This window comes from Lissotriton vulgaris, chromosome 6, assembly GCF_964263255.1.
Source record: "Lissotriton vulgaris chromosome 6, aLisVul1.2, whole genome shotgun sequence".
Taxonomy (NCBI): domain Eukaryota; kingdom Metazoa; phylum Chordata; class Amphibia; order Caudata; family Salamandridae; genus Lissotriton; species Lissotriton vulgaris.
Window position 1 is genome coordinate 1,699,810,776 of NC_141694.1, and position 26,607 is coordinate 1,699,837,382.

Consider the following 26,607-nt stretch of genomic DNA (forward strand, 5'->3'; position numbering starts at 1 on the left):
TGAAGGGTCACCCCCAAACCTTTGCCTTCCTTCTGCTTTTTTTCTGACTTTTTTGACCCATAGCAAATTCCTCATTGGGGGAGTCAGCACACACGGTACAGAGTCTGTACCTGCCCGGATCCTTGTTTAATTACTTTGGTCTGGTGAGACCTCAACGAAGGCAGCAATCACTAGTGTTTCTTTCCAGCACGCCCATGAACATTACAATAATCTTCCTAAAGAAAGTGAATGCATTTCTAACAGTATGATTTCCCTGGCCTATTTCTGAAATGTTATAACTTGAGAACCACTGATTGAATCGCTATTGTGTTGATCTTGTTTACCTCAGTGTAATGAGTACTTTCTTTGAAACGTGTATAATTTGAAAAGGAATCCAAAGTATTTTTTATCGTTCTGGTCTTGTTTTGAACTTAATACCAAAATCTATTTTAATAATATCTGTGTAGAGTCTTTTTGTCATGTTTTCATTAAGTTACTGTGTATGTGGGTTGCATAAATACTTTACACATTGCCTCTGTTGATAACCCTGCCTGCTCTACACCAAGCTACCAGAGGATAAGCACAAGTTATCGTCATTGTGTATCTAGTTTCCCTTGACTAGATTAGTGGGTTCTGCCTGGCTTGGGTATTTATCTAAGCCAACTGGAAACTTCATTTCTAACAATGGTGATCAGCAGTGAAGAAAGGACTAGTGTTTGTGCAATACCATAGTAATTCATTGGCCTTTACAACTTTATACAAAAACCATTAGAATTTCTTTTATTTTCCTTATTTTTCTCTTGTTTGGTCATTTTACTAAATTTGACTATGGTTTCACTTTCATCAATTTGGGTCCCTTTGTGTTGTTGCAGTTCTTATACCTTGTCAGGATGTTTATGGATTTCAGCTGCCTAGCATACTACACTGGAAGTGAGCTGAGAAAGTTCTGCAAGAAGAGGGGGCTGAATGTGGGCAGGAAAGCTTCCACAACAGACCTGCCGATAGCTCTTAGAACCTTTGAGAAAGTCAGGAGGCGGCAAGGAACAATAGAGGATGAGAACCCTGAGATGAGGGGAGGGTGTAGTGTATATACCAGGGACCAACCACATATGGTGCTTGATATCAACAACATTGAGAGAGACAGCAAGGCTGAGGAGGTTGTGCAGAGAGAGTTGAATGAGAATTCTAAATGGTGAACCAAAGTTGGAGTACTAGTTCGCCCTTAGAGCCTGGGAGGATGTCCACAGGATGCAATCTGCACCACCAGAAGAGTCTGAAGAGGATTACTTCAGCACTCTTGAGAATGCTGAACTCTGGTTGCACCTGACCTTAGTATCAGGGCCTCAGGGAGGGCAGTGGCCCTGAGATGGTGAAGAAGGAAGACTGGGCAAAGGCTCCGGAACAGAGAGGAGATCCCATAGAGAGGGAGTCCTCTACTGGATCCTATGATGGGAGCAGTGTTTTCTCCCGTACCCTGTCCCCTGAGCAGCTCAAGATCAGACAGGCTGAAAAGGATCTGCAGCTGCAGCTGACCCAGCTGGCTGCAGAGGAGAGAAAGTCGAGGCAGAGAGAACTTTGGAAGAGAAAAAGGTCTTGTGGGCTCATGAACTGAGTCTCGAGGAGTTGGAAATCAGAGCCCTGCAGATAGGGTCCAGCAATAACAATTTTGGTAGCAGCAAAACTACTGTGTATAGCGCTAAAGATACAGTCCACATACCCATAGACTTGGTGCCTGATTACAAGGAGAGGGATGACATACACCAGTGGTTTCAGGCAAATATTGTAGCTCTAGAGGTGCACAGGATCCTTGAGGAGAATTCAGGACCTGGCATATGGAGTCATATTCCTGGTGGTGGGTGGGACGCCCTACTGGCCCTTAAAGAGGGTGACAGGTTGAGGTATAGTCCCATGAAGGGGCCCTGGTTAATTCACCCCAGAACAATGTAGGTTGAAATTCAGGCGTAGTCAAAAACTGTCTGACCAGTCATGAGAGGATTTTGTGGGGTACTTTTGCTGAGCACTGAATGGTTCAGTGAAGGGTGGCATGGTAAACACTTTTTAAGGGTTGTACAATTTGATTGCCAGAGAGCAAAGTGTTCAGTGTTTGTTTTCCAGGGCTATGCCAACACCTGGGGAGTGTAAGTTATCTGACCCCAGGGAACCTGCTAAGGAGGCAGACCTCTGGGTAAGTACAAGGGTGTCTGAAAGGGCATTTGAGAGTCATCCTAGGGGGATTGGCTCGGGTTCCCCCAACTGAGGGCAGGGGAATTCACACTAACCCAGACAGGTCTCAGTATAGTGGGAGGGAAGTGTCCCATGTCCACCCTAAGATTAAAAGGACAGGTGGGAGTGGGAGGTGGCCCAGGATGCCCTATTTCCAGCCCCAGAACTTGGGATGTAACCAGAGGGAGCACAAGCAGGGGAACCTGGTCTGTAACAAGGGACCATCCACTGATGGGAGCCTCACAGTGTCAGGAGAGCTGGAGATGAGGGTGGCTGCCACAAGCATGCTACCAGTTCTGTGTTCTGGAGTGTTAGAAATGGGGTTTCCGGCTGGCTAGGGTATTCACCTAAGCCAGGCAGAACCCACCACTCTAGTCAGGATAAGGGAGTTACACACCCAAGATGACCCCTGATCACTACCTTGGTAGCTTGGCAACAGCAATCAAGCCTATCCCAGAGGAAATTGAAAAGCATTTGCAAAGCACACACACACCAGTGACACAACAAATACACCACAAAAGAGACTCCACACTGTAGTACATAAAACATCCCATTATTATTATTATTATATTTGAATGTATATGACGCAACAGCTACCCGGAGGTTTCCCGGCGCCTACAGACCCAAGAAGGAGAAAAGAGAGAAGTGATTCCGAGCTAGAGGTTAAATAACCACGTTTTGATGCCTTTTCGAAATTTGGTATAGTTATTTTCAAAACGAAGCGAGAGTGGGAGCGAGTTCCAAGAGACGGGGCCAAATAGGCAAAGGATTGACCCCCCCATAAGGGTGAGTTTGAACCTAGGGACCACGAACTTTGCCTGCTTGGATGATCTGAGTAGGCGAGAAGGTGTGTACAGGTGGACTAAGGTGCTAAGGTAGGAAGGAGAAGTACCAGCATTGATTCTGTGCATTGAATTCAGGGCTTTGAATTTGGAGCGTTTTTGAAGTCCTAAGCCAATGTAACTCCCCAAGGGTCCCTGTGATGGAGGCCATTCGAGGCAGTTGACAAAGAAGTTTGGCTCCTGAGTTTTGGCCCACTTGCAACCTCTGTGTTACCTCCTTGTTAGCACCTAGATATAAAACATTACTGTAGTCCAATCTGTACACAATGAGGGCTTGAACCACAGTTTTTTGAGTCGTAGGTGGAAGCATCCATAAGATTTTTTTTAGCCATTTCAAAATGACAAAGCAGACTGAGGCAACCTTGACCACTTGTTGATGCATAGACAAAAGATTGTCTATAATAAAGCCAAGGTTACAAACAGATTGCGAAGGTTGGGACAGAGCACCCATTTTTAGAGGCCAATGTTATAGGCCCCATAGAGCTTTGTTTCCACCAAGAATTAGGAGTTCTGTCTTACCTCCATTTAACTTTAATTTGTTAGTGTGCATCCCATACATTGTATATAACATACATACCACAATCATATTAACCATAAATCCCTTTGCCAACTAGGGGATTGTCATAATATCACAGTTAGTGCAATAAAGTAAATACTTATAGGATGCACACATCATAGAAAACATCCTGCACTATTACTATACATGTGAATGCAAACCCTGACATGATACCCATTATCCTGTTATCACAAGGCATAAAACGGCACACATCTTCACATCAGGGCTTTAAATGCACATGGGGTTAGAAGAGAAACCACATAAATCACCATATAACCTCTTACATATGCAGCGCAAAGTAAGCAATCCCATGAATCATCATATGTGCAGGCAATACTCAATGCAACTCCTGGCCTGGGGTTGCCAAGCACAGTCACAAGGACAAAGGGTTACAGATGTGCTCCAGGAAAGCTTTTATACCACACAGAATGTGTTCCGCTTGGGGGGTAGTTGTACTCCTCTTGAAGTCCTGGCTTGCCAGGCACATGTTCAGCCTAAGAGTACAGGCTTTGGGTTGGGGGACCAGACTCAGGATATCACCCCTGACCTGGTGGGAAGGAAAGTGGAGAAAGGATGCAAGTCACCTGGGGCTACTGCCCCCAACTCTGAGAAACATCAGAGATCAGAGAGCCCTGAGTGTCCCGTGCCTGGCTCCTGACACTGACAGCTGTCAGTGGCCCCTGTTATTTGCTGTCCTTGTGGACAACGTTTTCCCTGGGTTGTGGACAGAAGTCAGACCCAAGGGGTGGAATAGGCCACCCACTTTGTTGGCGTTGGCTGTACTATCTACCTACTGAGAGGCATCTGTGAGCAAATAAAGTTATTAGCTGCAAAGATGGGGTTGACTTATAGGGAGAAGAATTCCCCAAAGGTCAGTTCAGGGGCCTCAGAGTGTATTGACAAAGGGATCAAACTGGGTTCAGAGAGGTGTAGAACTGGTCAGAATCCCTGCAGTAGTGGGCCATTGTCCAGGTTCTATCGCCCTAAGCAAGGAGGCCCATCAATGCATTGGTTAGGCTACCCTGTCTCTAGGCTCGGGGAAGTTATGTTGAAAGATGGCCCTCTCAGAAGGGTCATCCCAAACTTTTTGCCTTCCGCCTCCTCTTTTTCTCACCTTCTTTTTGGTGCCTTATGACTCTGAGCACGTTGCCTCTGATAACCAGTACTAACATGCATGCGCTTCCCCCTAAACATAATGACATTGGTGTATACCATGATTGGTATATTTGTTTTCCTAGGAAGTCCCTTGTAGATTTTCCCGAGGAAGGCAAGATGGCGCCTGCACGTCAGGCGTGTTTGTGAGAGCTCCGTTTGGGCGTCCTGACAAGCCGTACCTGAGCTTTGGCGGCGGCATTTCTGGTGGTTGCCAAGAATGTTGAGATGCGTCCTTGACTGCTGACTGCTGACCGCCGGTGTTCCGCTGCTGCTTTTTCCTGGGCCTCGTTATAATCTACAGCCGTGCGGAAGAAGCCCTCGAGAGCCGGAGCTGTAGCATTCCCGGATCATTTTTGCCGTAATCCTCTGCCCGGTTGGGAGGCGCCTGTTGTGCCGGGACGGGCGTGGATGCTACAACGGTACCTGGGGAAAACCTGGGAAAAACCACACGCAGATTTTTGGTGCAGCAGAGGGCCCTCAGAATGATGGAGGAGGTCAGGGAAAGGGCGGTGTATCTTCGGGTAACGACCAAGATGAGACGCTAGTAGCTGCACTTGAACAGTTGATTGTTTCTCCAACAACCCCTTTGGCTATTCCATCCACATGTGCCTCTTCATCTGACCCCCTCGTATTATCAGAAATAAAAAATGATGCTGCTCTCAATGGTAATGATGAAGGGGCCGTGGAATTGGATCCACCCCGATTTGAAGGGGTAGAAGGCGAAGGCGATGGTGACCCCACTGGCAGCAAAGATAGCGAATTTTATTCTCTATCAGAACACTCAGAGGGGTCCGACCTGGAAGAGGATCTGGAGGAGGAGATTGAAAATGTGAGTAAGGAGAACACAAGTAAGGAAGCACATGCTAGTGCTACAGATGAAATGCGAACAACTAGATCTTGGAGCGAGGAAACCTCAGAAGGTGATCCAACCATCATAGACCAAGAAATAGAGCTGGATCTAGCAGACTCTATTCAACAAACCAGCTCTAGCCCGGGATCTCCTAATCAAATGCCTATTGATATTATACTGAAAGCTATATCGGAGCAACGACTAGAGGCAAAAGCCGAGCACTTGAAAACGCATAATGCGTGCAAAAAACTGTAGAACACGGTGCGACGCTTAGTCAAATCATGTAATGATTTTACAGATTGGATGGCAGAAGCGGAAGGACGTATATCCTCATTAGAGGATCAAGTAACACACATTAAAACCAGCCTTGATGACTCAAAAGGGCTGAAAGAAGACGTGAACTCTAAACTGGTTGATTTAGAGAATAGACTCCGTCGTAATAACCTACGAGTTTTGGGTGTTCCAGAAGGAAGTGAGGGGCATGATGTACAACAGTTTGTTGTTGAACTTTTTGAAGAAGCCTTTCCCGATGTCAAAGAGTGGGACTGGTCTATGGAGATCCAGAGGGCACATCGCTTCCCTTTTCGCAAACAAACGGCACGGAACACCCAAACACGGCAATACCCTCGAGCCATCTTGATATCCTTGAATAACTTTCTGGCAAGACAGAAATTGTATGATCTGGCTAGGCCGGATAAGAAGCGCTCTGGGAAGGGTATAGAATTTTTTGTACGCCCTGATTATTGCCATTCCACTGTAGAAAATCGCTGGAGAATGCGCCAAATGATCGATCCATTTCAGAAAAAGGGTGCGCAAGCTTTTTTGCTCCAACCATCCACGCTAAAGATTGTGTATAAGGGTCAAAATAGATTCTTTACCGCTGAAGCTCTAGCAAAGGCATATCTGAATACATTAGAGTGAGAAGTAAGACTTGAAGATTAGAAGATTAAGTGTATAGTATGGTATAAACTCACTCTATCTAATGTTTGGACTTTTGGTCACGGGGTGGGTTGTTCACGGGGGGTGTGCTCGGGGTGAAAAAGGGGGAAAAAACTCAGTCAAAGTCATGGAATATCATGTTGAAATGAATAGTTTTTTTGATGTTGTTGGAATGGTACAATGGTATAATTTAATATCTGCAATGAACTTCTATTTTTTCATGGCAAACTCTAATTTTCGAATATGTTCTTTTAATGTATGTGGTCTCAATAATGTGCAAAAGCGTAAACGTGTGATGCATGAAATTCGGTTAATACAACCTGATATAATATGTATTCAAGAGACGCATATACCATGGGTGAAAAAACAAGTATTAACCGATCTTGGATTTATAGTGTTGGCTGCTTCACAACAATCCACTACGAACAGAGGGGTGGCTATTTTGGGTCAACGATCTGTAATCACGACGGGGAAGGTTAAAGTAGATAGTGTAGGACGTTGGGCAATTGTGGAATGTGTCATCGGCAATGTTGTGACTACGATTTGTACAGTATATGGATCCAATGTGGATGACACTGCAGTTATAGAATATTTAAATGTAGAACTAGCCCTATGGAGTACTCCATTATTTGTCCTGGGTGATTTCAATATTCATGGGGAACTGAATACTTGGGATCCAAAATTTACTAGATATCTAGGTAGGAAGCCCAAGGTTTTTAAGGCACTACGTCAACTATTATCCCAACATGGGTTGATTGATGGATGGCCTGTGACTCATCTGAAAGACCCTGGATATACTTATTTTTCTTCACCACACAAGAAATTTGTTCGAATAGATTATATTTTCATACCTAGATATATGGCACAAGGATCCAACATGTTTGTTAAACCACGTATCACCTCAGATCATGCCCCAATTGTTATGGAGTTACCTATATCTAATACTCATAGAACACAAAGACCCTTCACTTTTAATAAGAAACTTTTATTAGATGAAACATATGTGAACCAAATTATGGACTGGGCCCAGCAATTTCTCGATTATAATAGAGCCTCTACATCTTATGCAATGGTATGGGATTGTTTTAAGGCAGGCTTACGCAGTGAAACCTCTAGTTATAGCTGGAGTATACAAAAGAAAAGGAAAAATATAATGATAGAATTAATGCGAGATTTAGCCAATGCAGAGCATGATTTAATCCGCGATATTAGACTACAACGTAACAGTGAAACATAACAAAATGAAGTCGCGAAACATAAAGCTAAGATAAACGGGATTTGGAGTCAGGATATAGCACAACAATATAAGGCGTTTCGCGCAGAAAGATACGAATATGGGGAAAATGTGGGTAGATGTTTAGCACAGAGAATGCGCGGGAGACAGAATATGCAGCATATAAATTCTATAGAAAATAATCAGGGAATTCGTATAGAATCACCAGAGGGGATACTGCAGGTGTTTATGAATACTATACAAATCTTTATACCCAAGAAGACTCCTCTTCTGACTTACTTAACCAATACATAGATAAATTGAAATTGCCCCATTTAAATTTGGCACAGCAGGAACAATTAGAGCCTCCTATCACAATTGAAGAACTTGAGACCTCATTGAAAGAATTAGCCCTCGGGAAGGCCTGTGGCCCTGATAAACTTCCATTAGAAATTTACCAAATTTTATTCCCTATAATTAAAACAGACATGCTTGCAACGTTTTTAGAAGCTCAAAAGGGTCATCCCCCACCATCATGGGAAGATGCTAGCATAGTTATATTTCATAAAAAAGATAAACCTTCGCATTTACCTGGGTCGTACCGCCCCATCTCCCTCATAAATGCGGACGCAAAACTTTATTCTAAAATCTTCGCCAATCGATTGAGTCATATTGTCCCAACCTTAGTTTCTCAACAACAGCATGGCTTTCTTCCAGAACGCGGCACTATCAACCATGTACACCGGGTTATTACAACACTAGACTATGCTACTACACAACATAAAGACGTTGGATTGGTGTTTTTAGATGCTGAAAAAGCATTCGATCGCGTCTCATGGGCATTTTTGTGGGCAGTTATGGGGAAAATGGGATTTGGTTCACGACTTATGTCTGCGTTACAAATTATGTATAGGCACCCGAGGGCTAAGATCTGTATATCTGGACAAGAATCTATGGCAGTCAATATCACGCGGGGCACACGACAGGGATGTCCCTGCTCAACCTTATTATTTGCTATTTATATAGAACCCCTGCTAAAGGCATTAATGTCATCTCAACAAATTCAACCCATGGTTCTACCGGGAGGCGATATAAAGGTGTTAGCTTATGCTGACGATATTGCAGTGGTAACATCTGATCCGGAATCTGCACTAATTGAAATAGAAAATCTGACAGGCGAGTTCGGCAATGTGTCCGGTTACAAACTTAATAGCCAAAAAACTCAGGTTATATGTTCAGCAGGTCTATGTACTAATGATAGCAGGGTTACTATAGAGGCCAAATATTTAGGTATTAAAATTAGACTTATGCCTCAACAGTTAGTTTTGTCAAACTGGGCAGATATATTAGCATCAGTAAAAAATCAACTTGACAAAATAGAATGTTTGCATTTATCATTAGTAGGGAGACGCAATGTCTTAAAAATGACTATTCTTCCGAAAGTTTTATATTATTTCCGAGCAATACCACTGGAAATACCCACACTACAATTGACGAAATTGCAATCTATAACTGATCGATTTATATGGAGTGGGAAATCAACACGGAGAGCATCTAAATTTATGACATTACCAATCTTAAGGGGGGGCTGGGGAGTCCCGAAGTTTGCACTTTACTATCTGGCATGTCTTATGCAAAATGTTAAATATTTCTCAATAGGTGGAACCCCACCCTCATGTGAAAGCCCAGATATTTTTTCTCTTTTATTAGGCCCACAATCTCGACAAATGTTACTTCGTTTCATAGAACCTAGTTATTACAAAAGAACTAGATTCAAACTTATATTGTCCGCTTTCAAAGGATGGTGTTCTATTCGGAAGCTTATCTCATTGGGTCGTATTAATTTTTATACTCCGTGTAACTCTATAGAACTTCTCCCGTTAATTTTTAGGGATCGTACTATGGGTATTTGGCGGGAAAAGGGTATAATAGCCATTGGTGACTTGGTTAAAAATGGTACTATTGCCTCATTTCAGGAGTTAAGAGATCAATTCAGTCTTTCGAAACATGACTTCTTTAAGTATTTGCAAATAAGGAATTTCATCTATACACATCCACATATTGTACCATTATGTTCCAATGATTTTATGGAAATAATAAAAAAAACAACACGCATAGGGATCATTTACAACTACCTGTTAAATTTACATCAGGATGATATGGAACAGCAGGCATCAAAATGGTGTACTAGACTAAGCACATCTGCAGTACCTTTTCAAGAATCAATATTCATGGCTGATAAAATTATTCTTTCTGCCAATTTATATTCTCAACATTACAAAACTTTATTTAATCTTTATCACACACCACTTAAAATGTTAAAATGGAGTAATGCAAATAATGGGAAATGTTATAGATGTCAATGTGATTTGGCAGATATTATACATATATTTTCAGACTGCCCTATATTAAAACCGTTTTTTGTATCCATAGAACCCTTTTTAGCACACATTACAAAATGCGATGTAAAAATCTCTAGAGAGATGATTATTTTTGGTTTATCGAATGATAATGAACTGTTTTTAGGTTATCAAGAGAATAGATATATCATATTCATGGCCATGGCTGTAGCTCGCCTCTGTATATCATCAATATGGTTAAAACCTGAAGCACCTACATACGAAATGTGGTGAGCAAAGTTTTATAATATTTTTAATTTGGAGTTTAATCTCTATCGCATTAAATCAATTGGGAAAAAGAGAAGAGGGTACAAAATATGGCAGACTTTGATAGATTATTTGGATCATTAGCTATTATTATTTAAGATAAAGATGTTGCCTAGATTGTATTTATCTGATGTTAAAACCATTTCTCAATCCTTTATCTCTATGTATGTTGAATATTTTTTGTATACATGGCTTTGAACTGAATCAATAAAAAATTTTCATAAAAAAGGGAGTCCCTTGTAAAGTGGTATACCATATACCCAGAGTTTGTACTTCAAATGCCACTAGTAAGCTGGTGTACTCATTGTGGCACCCACAGAAGTGGCCTTTCAAACCTGTGTCAGGCCTGCCACTGCAGTACCTGTGTAGGCAGTTTACTGCCACTTCAAAATGATATTTAAACCTACTTGCCAAGCCTTAAATTCCCCTTTTATTACATGTAAGTCACACCTAAGGTAGGGCCTAAGTAACCGTGAGGGCAGGGTGCTATCTAAGTATAAAGTAGGACATGTACCTTTATGTTTTAAATGTCCTGGTAGTGACAAGCAGCCTATTTCATTTTTTCACTACTGTGAGGCCTACCTCTCTCGAAGGCCATCATTGGGAATTCCTTAATGTACTTTTAAGCTGTATTCCGTTTCAGAGAGGAGTAGCTTTGTGATGTTTAATATAGTTGGAATTGTATTGATGAATCCTACTAACCAGAGAGGGTTGATTTAACTGTACTGTTTTACAAATGCCACTGTTAGAGTGCTCTGGTTTGAGATGCCGAGTTGAGTCACAACCAGCATGGTGCACGAGCTGAATATACCTTCTCGTTTTGAGTGAAAAATAATACCCGTCAGGGGAAGCACGCCTGTATTTGAGCAAAAGGATAGTCCATTGCATCCAGAGTTTTCAAGGTAACATAAACAGTAACATAAACGAGTCCAGTGGCAGAAAAGCCAAAAACTCTTGGAGTAAACGAGCTGGAGCGGCAACTCCAACTCTAGAAAACAGAATATCCGGTCTATTTATATGAAGCCCTGATGATAGTCCCAGTACTATTCGCCTGGGTCTTGAAATGCGTTGGCATTTTGGGAGGCATTCAGTTAATTCTGAATGCGGTGAGTGTTGAAGGATCCTATTGGATAAAGGATTAATACACTATTCAGATACTCTTTTGACACTGGAGCTGGAATAACATATGTGGTTCATAACATTGGATATGCATATACATGTAAGTTCATGTATGAATTTGATACGTCTATATTTCTTTTTCAGTCTAAAAAAATTGTTTTGATTAACTTTTAAAGAAACAGGAATGGTCTAATAAAAATTTCTATTCGGACAGATAAAAGCGTTGTCTGTTCGTTACTGCATGAGTAGTAGGAATGTACGGTGGTACGGAGCAGGGGTCATTGTTTTGTGTTCTGAATTTTGAATAGCCCTACCTGGCCCCGGTCCTTTGGGCTTAACTCCTATAGGTTTTTGTACTTTTAGAAAGTGAACATTTCTCTGCACTTACTGCTCTGTGTGCCTGACAGCCTGTCTCCAATAAACATCTGGGTTGTGGTGAGCTGGATTGAGCTAGGTAACAACTACATTTGTTCATTCCTTCTAGATAGCCACAACACAGCACAAGACACTCAACTGCATTTGCATTTATCTGCATACTGATGGGTCTTGCTGGGCAGTGAGGAATGGTAGGGGCTTACACACTTCAATTGGTAGGATTCTGTCCTCACACAATATAATGATCACCCCCCACTGCTAGGCTGGAAGACAAGACAGGGCTGAAAGAGATCTTTGTGCAGGTCAGAGTGTTACTTTGAAGTTACAGCCACATCAAAGGCTCTTTTGGGTATAAGTACTGGTTCTCTGACACCTTCTAATCAGACACGTTTGTAACCAGACATTGCTGACTCTACAGCTACACATTGCCAGAAGGACTGCTGTGCTGCCAGGAGGTTCTGCCACATTTGCCAACTTCTCTGTTGTGTTGGCCTCCTGCTTGTTGAGCTGCAGGAGGTGCTGCCACTTTGTTACCTTCCTTTCTGTGCTGGCTTGCTGCCTGCTAGACTCTAGATTTGTTACTTTAAGTGTTCATCAAGGGCTTGCTGGCTTGTCCCCTGTTCCCGAAGACTCAGGGCCATCAAAGACTTAATTTCTGTGTTTTGCGTATTTCCCCTGCTGCAAGAGCTGACCTGCAAGCACCAGCATTCTCCCAGCATTCCGCCCTGTAGAAGGGAAGGACATTGTCTCCTGGGATCGAGCACAACATTTTGCCAGCACCAGGCACTCTCTCGAATCTTTTGACCTGCAAAATTCAGTGCCACAGTTTGACTACAACAATCGCTGTGAAGCCGATGCCGCAGAACTGAGGGAAGCCCTTCTGATGTGTTGCAGTACCAACCTAGCTTCCCCTTGAGGACTCGACCTCGCTGCACACCTGGATGAAGAGGTAATTGTGACCTTGGCAGCTGCTCCAAACCGCAGAGGGCAAACCAGAACAGCCAGGTGCTGCATCACTTTGGCAACACAAAGGCACGAAGGATCCCCAGTGATGTGAGGACCTCTCCAACTACGAAAGGTACTATGCCCTGGGTCAGGGCACGTGAAGTCCTCTGAAATGAAACAGCCCACTCGGCAGCTGATAGTTGCTTGTCCTTGTCTGTTTGCGCATAACTATTTTACTGCGTACTGGTCCTGAGGGACATCCTCACTGGGGGAGTCAGTGCCCGTACAGTAGGGAGCCTGTACCTGATAGGATCCCTGTTCAATCACTTCAGCCTGGTGAGACGACAGCAATAGCAGCAATTATAAGTGCTTCTGTCCAACACTCCCCGTGAACATTACTGTAATCTTCCTAAAGAAAGCAAATGCATTTCTAACAGCATGATTTCCCCTGGCTATTTTTAAAACGTTATAACTTAAGAAGCTCTGGCTGAATCGATATCATTTTGATCTTGTTTTCCTCAATGTGAAGAATACTAACTTTTAAACATGTATAATTTGAAAAGAATACAATGTATTTTTAATATTCTGGGCTTGTTTTGAGCCTAATTCAAATATCTATTTTTAGAAAACATGTGTAGAGTATTTTTGTGGTGTATTCATTGAGTTACAGTGTGTGTGGGGTGCACAAATACTTTACACATTGCCTCTGTTGATAATCCTGCCTGCTCAGTGCCATGCTACCAGAGGGTGAGCACAGGTTATCTTTGTTGTGTATCTAGGTTTCCCAAAGTCAGGTGGTGGGTTCTGCCTGCTTGGGAAATTACCTTAGCCAACCAGAAACCCAGTTTTTAACACTGTGTAATGAAGATTGTATTCTCACCTACACCATTCATGTAAAAAGCAAGCTCGCCCCTTAAATCCAATTAAAAGAGGCAAACCACCTCACTTTCATTAATGACATCCTAGGTAATATTAATTGCTTACATTCACCAAATATTCAGTGGATGCTCAGATAGAATCACACAGATTTGCTCTCTTGACAAGAAAAGTTTTTTGACTTTATCCTGTGATAACGGTGTCATTGGTTTTTAGGAAGAGCCCGTCTTTCCTCTATGAGAAGAGTCCTTCTTTCCTCAAGTCCAGACATAGTTTCCTAGAAAGCCAGCATGGTCTTTTTAAGATCTGTATCAGAGACTGCACTGTTTAGTTTTGGAAAATAGAGAGGGAGCAGTGGCAGGCATGTTCTTTCTCTCTTTTATGGTAAGAGTGTCCTCGACCTATGAGAATCATTCTGCTAAATATCTGCATATGTATTCTCTACCACTGAATTCTTACATTAAACAAAAACTGAAAAGCTAACAGGTCTTCATTTTCAAATGTTGATGCAAAGCTGTTAGCATTGCCAATGCATGTTTGATTTGACATACTTTCACATGCATGGGTGGCCATCTAGGAATGTATTTTTCATAACGTGTAATAAACCACTCCCCATGCGTCAGCACACATGTGCATGCACCATTGAAAGAATGGCCTAGAGAAACAACCCAGAACCCCCCTTCAGGCCAGTATACAAAATGCCCAGTACTCAAAAAGGAAGTGGCCTTAATGCTTCACATCAACTTACCAATACACAGCATGAAGTGTCCTTTAGCACAGAAGGCCTTGGAAGAAAAATATATGTGAGGAAACATGGACAATGAACAGGAAAGTAATTGATTTAAATAACTGGAGAATTTTGGAAAACTGAAGATAGCCACATGTGTTCTGTTCCCTAAAACAAGTAGAAATGGGCTAATCCATGACTGGTGCATTGAACTTGTATGTAACTCTTCTATAAGGTCAAAGTATATTGTGTAGAAACTGCAGCCATGGCATGGACGGTTAAAGGTCATCTGTGGACTGCAGTACTTATTGTGGGATTCACTACTGTGACAAGGAAAATATGATTTCAGGGCTAACATTTTAGGCTGACAGCTGCAGTTTAAACCTGCAGTGTGACCTGTTTAAATAACCCTTTTTGGCATGTAGAACCTTGCTTTCAAACATTAGTAAGCCACCTCTCTGTAGGCCTTGTACTCCACAAGACAGGGTGCATGGTATTTAAAAGTGGGACATGTAGAAAATAAATGTTATCAGGTCTCTACAGTGATATGGCCCTAAAAGCTAACATGTAGAAAATCAGTGTACAGATTAAAATGCTAATACTGTATCTTGAGAATGGGGCAACCAAAAAGGTTACTTTTTCACTACCTGAAGTTCCTGGAGACTAATTTACATTAAGCAACGCCTCAGACTTGAATGAGGTGTGGATGAAGTGTGAAATTTCTCCCAAGAGCTACACAATATCAACCAAACAATCAATCAGGGAATTGTAAGAGCGCTACTCACCCGTGAGGATCTCAAGGCGCTGATGGGGCGGTCTGCAGATTTGTTTAGCTGAAGAGCCAGGTCTTGAGGGTATTCCTGATGAAGGTGTTCAGGGACGGGGCGCATCTGATGTCTGACGGTAGTTCGAACAAAATAGGTTGACCTGTATGAGCAGTGATGACTTTACTGAGCGCTACTGTTTCTTAGGGGTGAGGATTGTGAGCATCCTGTTAACCCCATAGTATCACTTCCTGCCCGACAGGTCTGTCTTAACCACTTGAAACAATGTGTGCACTTGAAAAGAACAAAATAGGATGCCAGGTTGAATTCTTCTGTATCCCCTATTCGAGTGCTGCTAGTCCCTGCCTTTGTCCTACCAGACTACTGTCTCCTAGTCTGCTGTGGGTATAGGGCTGGAATTTAGTGTTAGATATGGATGTATATTAGTGAACACCATGCTTCCGTCCTCCAAACAAGCTGAAGGGGCGTGCTGCTGATGCCCTGTGGACTCTGTCTCCCCCGGGACCCGCTTTTGGAACTTGTGCCGGAATTTGTGCCCCCGCTCCTCGCAGCCCCCGCTTCGCGGGAGCCGCTCGTGCTGCTTCCGTTGAGGGAGCGCTGTTACCATCTGCCCATCGTTGCTGGACTTTGTCTTTCAGAGGAATAATTACACAGAGGCCCACAGCGGGACTGCGAGGACCAGCTTGCAGTGCGGCTTGATCTGCCGCAGCTGGTCCTCTTCCTGCCTCCACCTTGCTGCTTAAAACCTTGGCTGGCCTTTCATATCTGTGTTTGCTGAAGGGGCGTGCTCACTTCCACCATATAGGGCAACATTCACTACCGGCCCGCGGGACGCGCGAGGGCGAAGCCCGGGCCAAGGGCGGGCCCGTTTGTGCCTGTTCGTGACTGTGAGCGACTGGACTGGCCCCCGACTCTAAGTTTTGTCTTTGTGTAATCTTATTCTATTTTTATGTAGGTCTCCCTCCTTTCACATTACACACAGTTGTATGTTATACGTCCCTGCGTACGTACGCCTTGAGTTTAGCTAACACTATAATATGTCGACTCAAGGCTCACGGAGTAAAACGGCAGCAGGGGGGGATAAAGACAAAGAAAAATTAACGGGCCCGATAGATAGCTTTGTCATTAGGGCTAATTTGTTTATCGATCAGGAACGTAGAGTCTCCCAAGAGCTTGCCCTGGCAAGGAAAAGATCATCCTTGGGCCCCATTTCAGCTGCTCGAACCCCCGTTAACATTAATGATAGTTCTTGTGCAGGCCCAAGCTGAAATCCATGGTGTACCGAATGAGGTGGAGCTATCAGTTTCCCAACTCTTAACCGACTCTCAGCTAAGCCTTGCCCTGGAAAAATCCCCAAACTTAGATATAAATCTAAGTCTATGAGTAGGCAACAATGCTAGCGGGCAATCTACGGGGAGGAGGGAGGGCGCTATCCCAAAGAAGAAAAAAAAGGATAGAAAAAAGGGTAATAGTAAGAATACTGATAACGCTGGAGCATTAATAAATGTCCCAGATATTATCAGTGAGGAACCTAATCAAGTAGCTCTACTGGATTGAGCACACCCAGATTTGGACTTGACTAATGGGATTGCTGGCACAGTGAGCCTCGAGGATTTCCCTATTCTCGTGGGCGACACTGAAGATGCCGAAACCGAAGGCCGACTTTTAACCAAAATGGGTGAGGTACTTAAATCCTCTTTTTCCTCCCTAGAGGCCAGACTATCCTGTATAGAGAAACAGTTAGCTGAAGTATGTGTTTTTATCAAAAACGGAACTGCTAAAGTGTTACCCAAAAAAGGGGCAAGTAAACCAAGTCAATCTACCATTACTAAAATTAATAAACCGATCACGCCCCCCACAATTGCCAAAACTGTAGTTACCCCAGTGGTGCAGACAAAATCTAAGACCCCCGTAGATTTAGAGAATAATAGGGGAGTTTATAACAAGAATCCCCCTTTACATTCCAATCAGGATGAGCGACCAATTGGGGCTCGGTCTGCTCCTCCTACTAGAATACAACATAGGGGCGAAGGAGACCCTAGACCAATTTTGAACTTACCACCTGAGTCAGCTCCCCATGTGGTGGTTATGACAGGGGTCCCAGTGTTGGCTGACTTCAAGGAGGAAGCGAATTGGTCTTTGAAAAACAAGGTCCAATACTGGTTAAACAGTAACAGACCGCCACCGCCAAACCATGCAAGCAGGATCTTAATGGTCCGCAGGGTACCATGGATAGGGAATGGAAGAAAAACAATCCGGGCGATTGTATTGTGGTAAACTTTGAGGACCCACATACAGTTGATAATATCTGTTCTTGGAATGCGCAAGGCGGAACGGAAGGCATTGAGACAAAACGTCTCTCCTTCTTCTATCCCCCTAGCTGGCGTTCCTGCCTCGGTTATGATGCTTACGAGGGAAATTGGTGCAGAGTAGGTAGACGTGAATGGGGGGGCGATTGGGGGGATTGGGGTGGTAATCCTAATTCAAATTTTAATTTTAACAGAGACTGTCCCTCAAGAGATATCTGGAGATGTATTCAGACTACCAACAGATATGATTGTTTAGAGATGGTAGATTGACTGGCTCCAATCCCCGAGGGGAAGGTTATGGATTTAGTACCAACCCCTAGTCTTTCTCGTTGTATATCTAACAACCAGTTACGGGTAAGCCCATTACATAAAACCCTTCCTAAGATGCTCAGTAGAATTAGCCCAATGTGTAGTTTGTTACCCGTTGAGAACATGGGGGCCCTTGATGCTGGATTAGATCATATACCCAGCCCAGCCCGAACCGTTCAGCCTAGTAAGCAAGACGTGGGAACATCACTACCCGCACAAAGGACTAGGCTGGGGCTTTTATCATGGAACATAGCGGGCCTTTCGAACAAAGTAAAGGACCCAACTTTCATGGAATTTGTAGACAAATTTGAAGTAATTTGCTTGCAGGAATGCTGGGAAAAAGCTGAGTTACATTTAGTGGGTTACCGTACATATTTTACAGCAGCATTACCTAACAACAGAGGAAGATGCTCCGGGGGGTTATGCACGTTCATCTCTAATAAAATAAATCTAACCATAAATTGCCTATCTAAAGGGTGCTCTCAGTATTTTCAGGTCCTTTCCCTAAGGTCAGGTGACAATCAGCCTATTTTTTTGATAAACCTATATAACAACATCGCAAAGGCAGATCAACATAGGGCCCTAGAGGAACTAAATGAAGTCTTGTATAGGGGATTGTAATCTGATCAGAATGAACATTTTATTATACTAACGGGGGACTTCAATTGCCACTTATGTATGCATAGTGATGTGGGGACTTGTGGTATGGTAAATCTTAGGGGCGATCCCTGTACACATTTTGAGCACTCTCCGCTTGGGGATTTATTAAATCATTTAATTTTTGAGTGGGACCTGAGCTTCGCAAATGAAATTTGTGACCCACCAATTGACTTTAAACCCACTTTTTTGGGGCGGGGTCTAGCACAATTATTGATTATACACTGGTCTCTACCAGCCACCATCGTAGTGTACTCTCTTTTAACACAGAGTACATTGCACTCAGTGACCATTTTCCAATTAGCTCTAGCTATAAACTAGGGTGGGATGGTAGGAAAGCCCCTACAACGGCGGAAAATATATACTTACACGGGATTTCCTTGGCCAGAACAAATGGTTTTCTAATTAAATGGAACAAGGTTAATTCTGTCGATTTTTTAAAGAATCTGGTAGAGGCCCAGAAAGATGATTTTTTGACTTGTCTAGAGGAGAATCCCAATTCTACAAAGGTTATTGTAGCCTTTCAGAAAATTTCAGTCCAAATTTGTAATAACTTAACTGCCCCAGCAGGAAAAACGGGGCTAACTAAAGCCGAGGGCTGGTTTAACCACGAGTGCTCTAAAGCACACTCCCATTTGATCCAAACATTAAAAAAAGTCCCAAGAAACCCATCAGATATCAGAGCAGCCAGGGCATCCTACAAAGATGCCTTACATAAATGGAAGATTTGAAGCAGGCAGCATGGGACGCATTAACCAAGGCTTGTGCACTTAAAGACACTACTGCGTTTTCGGAACGCAGTTAACGCCCCATTTTTTGTCGTTAGAAACTCTGACCTGCTAGAAATTGCAATAGAGGAAAACGTGTGGGGAAAACATTTTACCGAGCTATATCACCAAGAGACTCGACCTGGACCAACAAGTTTAGGATTGGGCCAGCCCAGTAATAAAGAATCTGGGGATTTAGATCTATTCCCCCTCAATGTAGTATTTTTGTTAGAAGAAGTTGAATCGGCTTTAGCAGATAGCACAAGCAGTAAAGCACCGAGACCAGATGGTATCCCAATTGACATCTATAAGGATAACACCGCCCTGTGGGCACCGCTCCTGACCAATGTTCTAAATAGCTACAACATTAAAGGCTTTCCATCTACCTGGCAGGAAGCCATTGTAGTGCCTATATTTAAAAAGGGTGACCGAAGTGACCCTCAATGCTATAGGCCGATTTCCCTCCTTGACTCTCTAATGAAGGTGGCGGGTAGGATTCTTCTAAATCGTCTCCAGACATGGGCTGAGGAGAAAGCCGTCCTCTCCAAATTTCAGTATGGTTTTAGGTCAGGCCTTGGTACTGTCGAACAAGGCCTAAACTTGGCTTTGTTAATAGGCAAATATACGGCAGCAAAGAAGGGTAATTTATTTTTGACCTTTGTAGATCTAAGCTCGGCTTTCGACTGCCTGAATCATGATATCTTGTGGACTACCCTAGTTGATCTAGGTATTGATTTTAACATTCTTAAATTCTTGAAGGTGTTATATAGAGGAGCTGGGGCGAAAGTCCGCTATGGGAAAACAGGCAAGTGTACCTCTAAATTCTCAATTGGGAAAGGTGTTCACCAGCGATGTATTCTGGCCCCGTTTCTCTTTAATTTGTACATTAATGGGGTGGCAGACCATTTAACAAAATTGGAGGTGGACTACCCCCAAATTGATGGTGAACGAGTCCCTATCCTACTGTATGCCGATGACGCAGTTATTATGGTTAGAACGCAAATAGGTCTTCAGAAGGCTCTTACCCGCTTCTCGACATACATGGGTGATAGGGGCCTAAAGATCAACATAGGGAAGACTTTCACCATGTGCTCCTCTAACAAGGTAAAAATTACCTGTAATACTCATTTAGGAAAATCAAGGATTGGCTTAACTAATACTTTCTCATATCTGGGGATTGTTTTTAATAAAAGGGGTACCTGGAAATCAGCCATCATGACTAGGAATTTAGCTTTTTCACGGGCTATTGGCGCTCTGAAACAGTTTGCAAACAAGCTAGGGGATAGGCCTGTACGCATCCTGATTGATATCTATCGGGCTAAATGCGTATCAACGGCAGTCTATGGAGCTGGTATATGGGGGGTGGCAGATTGCCATGACATTCAAACAAGGGAAAATGGTTTCCTTTGTTATCTGCTTGCTGTCCCACGTTCCACCTCCACTTACGTCTGTCATAAGGAACTAGCCTTACAATTTATTTCAGATCTAATTAAAATTAGCCCCTTGTTGTTGTGGCACAAGATCTGGACTTCAACTGAAACTGTGTTTAATAGGGTGATTATTGCTGATTGTATTAAACTTGAAGGGTCGAAACAGATTAAGTGGCTCTCCTATGTTCAGGAATTTTGCATAACCCTAGGTCGCCCTGAATTCTTTAATTCACCTTTGACATTGTCCTCGATCTCCAGAGGGGCGTTAAAGGAAACTTGTCTTGCCCTTCTCGAAGATCGACGTTGGTGCCTAGAGAGGAAAAAGCCCTCGGTTATTCATCATCAATCTTTGCTGCAGAGTTCTGGACTACAGCTTTATCTATCACCCGACCGGACTAGTTATAGCAGAATGCTCCTGGCCCATCTGAGAACTGGTTGTTTTTTTAGGATGCTAACCTTTCCTAGTCCAAATGATTGGTCCACACAATTAGCCATTTGCCCGTGTGACGACTGTTCTATCCAATCAACTATACATTGCGTCTTGTTCTGTAGATTTTATGAGTGGGGGCGGAAGAGATATTTATTACCCCTACTTAAGTCCTGGAACCTGAGACAATGTAGACCAGCACTATTTAGGTTACTTACTCTGTCTGATGAAAAGACTATCACTACTGTGTCTAGGTACCTGAAATTTGCGATCAGATATAGATCGACTATGGTCTAATCACAAAACTATATGAATATTAATAAATTGTGTTATTTTATTGTACTACCCCTTGGGAAATTTGAAATTCAAATTTTAACTTATGGTCATTTGTGCATACTTTTTAAATATTTACTATAACTGCTGTTTTGGATGTATTTACTCTGTATGCTTTTATGATTTTTACTTTAAAATCGAATAAAATCTATCGTTGACTACTGAGCGCTACTGTTTCTTAGGGGTGAGGGCTGTGAGCATCCTGGTAACACCATAGTATCACTTCCTGCCCGACAGGTCTGTCTTAACCACTTGAAACAATGTGTGCACTTGAAAAGAACAAAATAGGATGCCAGGTTGAATTCTTCTGTATCCCCTATCTGAGTGCTGCTAGTCCCTGCCTTTGTCCTACCAGACTACTGTCTCCTAGTCTGCTGTGGGTATAGGGCTTCCTTCAAACTGGATTTTAGTGTTAGATATGGATGTATATTAGTGAACACCATGTTTCCTTCCTCCAAACAACCACAAACCTCACAGCCAAGTTTAATTGGAACAAAGACCTGACACATGGCATTGTGGGCCTGTTTGCTGTAAGGAAATAAGAACTACTGAAAAATTGGGTAAGGACGCCCCCGGAAACTTTTACCCTATTGTTAGGAAGAGCCCAGAAGTCATTCCTACTGACCTGCTAGTGCAAGGCATAAATGTGTCCACTCAAAGCACCCCACAAGAACATATTCTTGGACTTTGGAAGAAGAGAAGAAGGGATACACCAGCTCCTTGAGACCTGTGAAGAGACCTGAAAAGCTGGACCTGGTCCCACTTGTACCCAGGATGAAAAAAATGAACTCCAAGGGTCAGTTGGCTTACTACTTGTGCGGCTATAGGGACACAACAAGCATGAAGAGGCCTTTATCTAACAGTGCCCATCCAACCAGTAGCAACTAAAGAAGGATTGAACCCACCTGTTGGCCTCTGCCACCAGCAGGGTCCAATCCATCATAACACCATGTGAGTCTCAAGGTGCCTTCCCAGGGGGTTCCTGACGCATTAGAAGTGTGCTTCTGTGGTTGTTTAGTTTACAAACTTGTTTAAACTTTCCCTCTAGACCAGTGGGACTTTTTTTCAGCATTTCGACTTCCATTTTTCACTGGGACCAATCAACTTGGTATATCGGACCTATTCTTGCTCTGCTTAAAATTGCACCCAGGTCTCTGCCTACCACGTCCATTAACTATCATTTGTGCTTTTCTGAACCAAGACTAGAGTAAGATTTAACTTAAGGTACTGTTTGGTTAATGCCTCCTGTTATATCTCTACTGGTCCAATGCTATCCCTAACTGGTACCAGGGGCCTTGGATACCTGGCTGAAGCGGGGGACTTGCATCCTGATGGACTGAGGTGTGGGGTGGGGGGTCCACATTTTTTCTTTCTCTAGGCGGATCGTCGCCCGAACTAGTATCTGTATTTAGTAGACATGCCCGGGGACTGTCCTGAACCACTGGATCTCTCAGGGAGCCTGGGGGAGGGTGGGTGGGTTTGATTTGTTGTGTGTGTGTTGAGTGAGTTTTATGGGGTGGCTGTGTACGTCCTGGCACTGGCAGGGGAAGGGCGGGGTCGCGTTTGTATTTGTTGCTATCCTCTTGCTCGTTGGTGGCGGTGGGGAAAATGTTTTTGAAGAAGTTTTGAGTTCTGGGGTTTTTGGAGGGTGAGGTAGGGTTAGTGCGGAAATTATTGCTGGCGTTAAATGCTTGATAAATCAGACATATGTGTGGCTCATTGGAAGGGTTACTCCTTCCGGTCTGACTAGAGCGGGGGCCCGGAGGTGGCAGGTCACAAGGTATGTATGCTATGGCCCGGCTGGGCGCAATCACCGACCATGGGTTTTAAATTCTTAACCTGGAATGTGTGCGGTTTGGGTACTTGCACCAAGAGACATAGGGTTCTTTCCTTCCTTAAACGACATGGGGTCTCGGTGGCCTGCTTGCAGGAGACCCACTTGGATGAAGACGGCGCCCAGCGGCTGTCTAAGAAATGGAGAGGTCAGATCTTCCACTCCTCCTTCTCCACATATGCCAGGGGGGTCCTCATTTGGGTGGCCCCAGGGATCCCCTGTGCTGTCCAGTACGTCGAGGCAGACGTTGAAGGCAGATATCTGCTAGTGCGGCTTAGACTGGATGATAAGGAATTATTACTCCTGAACTCCTATGCACCGAATATTGATGACCCAACCTTTTTTTCTCAAACCCAAGATCTTGTCGCTTCGGATCTAGATGCCCCCTTCCTCTGGTTTGGGGATTTAAATTGCGTATTGCACCCTGAGTTGGACCGACATCCCCCTGGGTCGGGCACGAAGCTCCGTATGACGGAGCGTCTTCGGGAAGTAATGCACAACTTGGGAGCGCTGGATGTATGGCGAACTTGTCATCCCACCCAGAAGCTATATACGTGTTATACTCCGACACATGGCACCCATAGCAGATTGGACCGCGTACTTGCGGCTAATCTCACCCCGTCTCTCACCTTGACGGTTACGCCTCAGGCCCGATACCTGTCAGATCATGCCCCGGTGACTTGCATGGCACAATGGGCTGACCGAGCTGCCCGTCCCCGCACCTGGCGAATGCCGACTGACATTCTTCAGGATCAGGTGGGTAAGGATCATGTGGCGACTGCCCTATTGAATTACGTAGATCTGAACTAGGGGTGCGATGATCTACCCTACTCCACTAAATGGGAGGCCCTGAAGGCAGTGGTGCGTGGAGCCTGTATTGGCCTCACATACGGGGTCCGGAAACAGTTGTTGTCTGAATTGCGAGATGCGGAGGTTGTGCTTCAGCGCACCCAATCTCGACCAGACCCTGACGCTTTAGACCAGAGGGCGGAGAAGGAGGCGCAAGTATCGATACATGACATCCTCACCCGCCTTGACAAATATACATTAGGCCAATATAGACAGCGTCTCCATCGCGAAGGCGACAAATCTGGCCGCTTACAGGCCTGGATCCTTCCACGTGAATTTGTGCCTGAAAGGATAGTTGCCCTGCGAGACTCGAGTGGTGATATGGTCGATTCGGAGTATGATATTCTTGAGGTCCTCCGTTCCCATCTGCAGACTGTGTACGCAGCTGACCCCTTGGTCACGGAGGAATCCTATCGGCCCTATCTACGAGATTTGGACCTTCAGACCCTGCCGGAGGAGGTGGTGAAGGAACTCGAGGCCAAACTGACGCTGGGCGAGATTTGCGCTGCGTTAGCCCCTCTCCCACGAGCTAAGACCCCTGGCGGGGACGGTTTCCCATCTGAGTTTTATCACTCTTTCGGGAACGTTCTGGCTCCCCTCTTATTACAGGTTTATAATGAAGCCCTGGACGCTGGCGCTCTTCCACCCACCATGAATCAGGGGGAAGTCTGCATGATCTTGAAACCGGGCAGAGATAGTTGCAACCCGGCAGCATTCCGTCCTATCACCCTGATTAATACGGATGCAAAGATCCTCACTAAACTGTTGGCCACTCGCCTAGCCCCTCACATGACTCACTTGATCCACTCGGACCAGTGTGGGTTTATCCCGGGCCGTAATACGGCGATGAATTTGCGCCGATTGAATCATGTCCTTCACGAGGTGCGGGGGAGAGAGGGTCCTCATGTGCTTGTGTCAATTGACCGGGCCAAGGCCTTCGATACGGTACATTGTGGGTATCTGATGGAGGTGCTCCAGAGGACGGGGTTCGGACCAGAGTTTTGCAGTTGGATCCGTGTGCTCTATGGGGCGCCCCGTGCTAGGTTTTGGCTGGGATCGGCCCGTTCGGAGGAATGGTCCTTGGTGAGAGGCACTCGCCAGGGCTGCCCTCTCTCCACTCTTCTGTTTGCTCTAGCAATCGAACCCCTGGCAGTCTCTGCCCGCGCAGAGTTGCAGCAATGGGGAATTACGGTAGGTGACACTGCAAATGTGATCTCGCTCTATGCTGACGACGCATTATTCTATCTAACATCCCCTGCCGAGTCCCTTCCTGCTTTGATGCGAACCTTGGACCGCTTTGGTGCGGCCTCTGGGCTGCGTATTAACCTCGGTAAATCCTTGGTTTTCCCATTGGCAGGTTGTGCTCCGGACCCGAGCGCAGATATCCCATGTTTGGGTCTACGGTGCGAACAGGAGGCGTTCTGCTACCTCGGCATACAGGTGGCCGCAACTGACGAGGCCCTGCTGACTTGTAACGTCGACCGAGTACTCCAAGCTCTCCACAAATCGGTCACCTTCTGGAACACACTCCCTCTCTCCCTTATGGGGCGATTGCCAAAATGGTGATGCTCCCCTGGATTTTGTACGTTTTGCAGAATACCCTGTGTCCGTTGCCTCCCGAGTGTTTCGCACACTCAGCTCGCTCCTTACCTCTCTGCTCTGGGCGCGCGGGCGTAGTAGAGTCGCCCTGCGCACGGTGACCCGGTGCTGGGAGTAAGCATGAGCGGATTTTGCGGATTGGCAATCCGCGAATTTTGCGGATTTGCGGATTCGCAATCCGCAAAATCCGCGAATTCCCGCGAATTTGCGGATTTTTTTTTTTTTTGTGTTCGCCCGTGTTTCTGCCAGTTCGCGAGGGTTTTTACAATTTCGCAATTTGCGAACTTACCTGTCGGGTCGCAAGTTTTGCGAACTTGTTGTTTCTACGTGTCCAGCCTGTTTGGGACACTCTTCTTCATCACTGCCACTCTCTGTCACCACTGCCACTCTCTGACTACTCATGCCACCCTCTGGCCCACCCATGCCACCCTCTGTTTCATCACTACACCCTCTGGTTGTCCAGTGTACATTATTTTCGGCAAAGCAAAGCACACCTTCCCTGCCTCAAGTGACCTGAATTAATTTGGGGCTGATTAATGTGTCACAGAATATTTTTTTAGCTGGCACCTGCTTCCTTAGTGCGCCCTGATTAGTGATCTTTTGCACTTGCTAAGTGCTTTCATTGTTGCAAAATTAGTTACAACACCTGCCCTGCCCCAACTGACAATAATGAATTAGGGGCTGATTAATGGATTTTAACTTCCAGCCTGGCTCCTGCTTGTCTCCCTTAGCTGTAATTCAGGACCTTTGTGGCATATGTGTAACTATTCTGAGGTTCAGAGCAGGGTCACATAATAGTTTCAACTGGCAACTGAACTCTGGAGGGGCCCCTCAGGAAGCCCT